The sequence below is a fragment of the Schistocerca serialis genome, unplaced genomic scaffold (genome assembly GCF_023864345.2).
Source record: "Schistocerca serialis cubense isolate TAMUIC-IGC-003099 unplaced genomic scaffold, iqSchSeri2.2 HiC_scaffold_1167, whole genome shotgun sequence".
Taxonomy (NCBI): domain Eukaryota; kingdom Metazoa; phylum Arthropoda; class Insecta; order Orthoptera; family Acrididae; genus Schistocerca; species Schistocerca serialis.
Window position 1 is genome coordinate 95,001 of NW_026047367.1, and position 2,500 is coordinate 97,500.

At 63.9% G+C, this 2,500-nt stretch overlaps 1 pseudogene; it reads right to left on the bottom strand.

Annotated features, from left to right (window-relative positions):
* The window catches only part of LOC126433459 (large subunit ribosomal RNA), a 7,959-nt pseudogene that overhangs the window by 2,995 nt on the left and 2,464 nt on the right, over positions 1-2,500 (bottom strand).

The window sequence follows — 2,500 nt, forward strand, 5'->3', positions numbered from 1 at the left end:
CTGCGGTAGCTGCGTCGATGAGGGACTGCAAGCCCCTCGGGGTCGCTGCAAACAGCAAGACGTCATCTGCAAAGGCCGCAGCGTTGACTCTGCGACCGAGGATCCGAGCTCCGATGTGGGAGGGCAGTTGGCCTAAAACGTAGTCCACCGCAAAGTTGAACAGGAGGGGGGAGAGGGGATCGCCCTGGCGAACGCCCCGTGCTGGCTGCACAGACACGCCCACGCCGGCGCCGTCCGCTATCACTGTCGTGCTGCCCTCATAGCACCGCTCGACATACTCGACAAAGCAATCCGGCAGGCCATGCGCCTTCAGCACGGGGCGAAGGGCAGCATGATCTACCGAATCGAATGCCTTAGATACGTCGATCGATGCCACAAAGACAGAGCGGCAGGAGCGAACTGCGTCGGTGAGAGCAGTGTCCAAGATGAAGGTATTTTCCAACATCCCATCCCGAGGGATGAATGCCCGCTGACGTTCGTCCACAGCACATGCGCGCATCAGGCGTGACGCGAGAACCTTGTGAAAGGTCCGCGCCAACACCGAGCAGACCGTAATGGGGCGAAAGTCAGCGGGGGATGTTGGTGCAGCCGTTTTCGGGAGAAGGGACGTCCGCGCGCGAAGCAGGCGTTCCGGAAGGGCGCGGGCCAGAAGGAAGAGATTCATCACTTTCACCAGGACTTCGTGCGGCAGGCGCCGCAACTCCGCTGGGGTAAGGCCGTCCGGCCCGGCTGCTGATCCCCTGGGCGGCAACGCGGCGGCGACCTCCTCATGTGTGACCGGCCCCCATATGCACTCGAGAGCGACAGGCTCTGAGTGCGGGAGGAGGCGGTCACGAATGAAGCCCGCGGTGGAGATGGGCTTCTTGGTGAAGAGGTCCGCCCAGAAGTCCAGCAGACCAGGGATGGCAGGTGGCGGCTGGAGCAGGGTGCCATCCAAGAGGCCGCGCACGCAACGTGCACGCGACCGTCGGAAGGCATCCTGCGTTCTCGCGTACTCCCAGCGGCGCCGCTTGCGCTTCTGCGTCGGCGGCGCGGCAGGCGGCCGCTTCGATGGTTGGCGCGGCCGCTGTGTCCTGGTGATCGATCTCTCCCCTCTGGACCCGACCGACGCAAGGGCATCCGGGAGCATGCCCAGGATGACATCGGGCGGCGTGCCCCGCCCCAGACCTATGACACGATCCAGGGCAGAGAAACGCTGGGCGGAAGCGGGTAGCCCCGCCAGATGCTCCCAGATGGCGGCGTCAGTCGGCCCCTCCGGCGGCGGCCCGGTGGTGTCGGCCGCGAAGTCCTCGGCTGCGTCGACGGGCGGCGCAGCGGCCTCGCCCGCGTCAGGCAGCGGGCTCGCTGCTCCCCGGCGGGACGCCGGCTCTTCCCCCCGACCGATCTCAAGCGCCTCCATGAATTGGCGGACAAGCTGCTTGTGGGCAGCTTGCCGCCGTCGGCACTTGATTGCCTCGAGCGTTCGGTCGGGGAACATCCTGATGAGTTCTTGATTGACGAAGAAGAACCGGGCGTCCCTCTCAAGGAACAGTTCGGCCTCCGCCTTGGCGAGCGACAGGACTTCTTCCTCCGTCCACCTCGCGCGATGCCTCTCCGTGACGATCTCCGCGTTGGCGGCCGCAAGATGTTGGCGGCGGCGATGGACCCCGAGACCGTTCTTGGTTGTAAAGCTGCGGTGGCACTCACTACAGGTATACATAGCTGCAAAAGTTACAAGATTTTCGGCACGGCCGGTTGGCCGGCTAGGTGCTGGGGGAGTTGGGGTGGCACCTTCAGCGGAAGGGCCACCACTTATTCTCTGCTTACTGCCCCCAACTAAAAAAGGGATAGTGCGAGGGGGGGCTGGTAACCCCCCCAAGCCCCTGGTGCGGTCTCCCACTCTGCGAAATCAGCGGGCCCACGAGAAGGGGAGAAGACCGCAGGAGAGGAGAGGCTAAGAGGGCTAGGCCCATGTATTGCGCATCACTCTCCCTGTAACTATAACCCAAGGAAGGCACCTCGCAGCAGCAGCACGACTACATCAAGACCGCACTTCGAGAAGCCAAGTCCGGATGCAGCCACACCGCCGCCACTTGGCCACCTTAAGAGAGTCATAGTTACTCCCGCCGTTTACCCGCGCTTGCTTGAATTTCTTCACGTTGACATTCAGAGCACTGGGCAGAAATCACATTGCGTCAACACCCGCTAGGGCCATCGCAATGCTTTGTTTTAATTAGACAGTCGGATTCCCCCAGTCCGTGCCAGTTCTGAGTTGATCGTTGAATGGCGGCCGAAGAGAATCCGCGCACCCGCGCGCCCCCGGAGGAGCACGCTAAGGCGGACGCGGCCTCGCAGCAAGGAAGATCCGTGGGAGGCCAAGGCACGGGACCGAGCTCGGATCCTGCACGCAGGTTGAAGCACCGGGGCGCGAACGCCGCGCAGGCGCGCGCATCCTGCACCGCCGGCCAGCACGAGGCCAACCGACGGCGAGAGCAGACCACGCCCGCGCTAAACGCCCGCA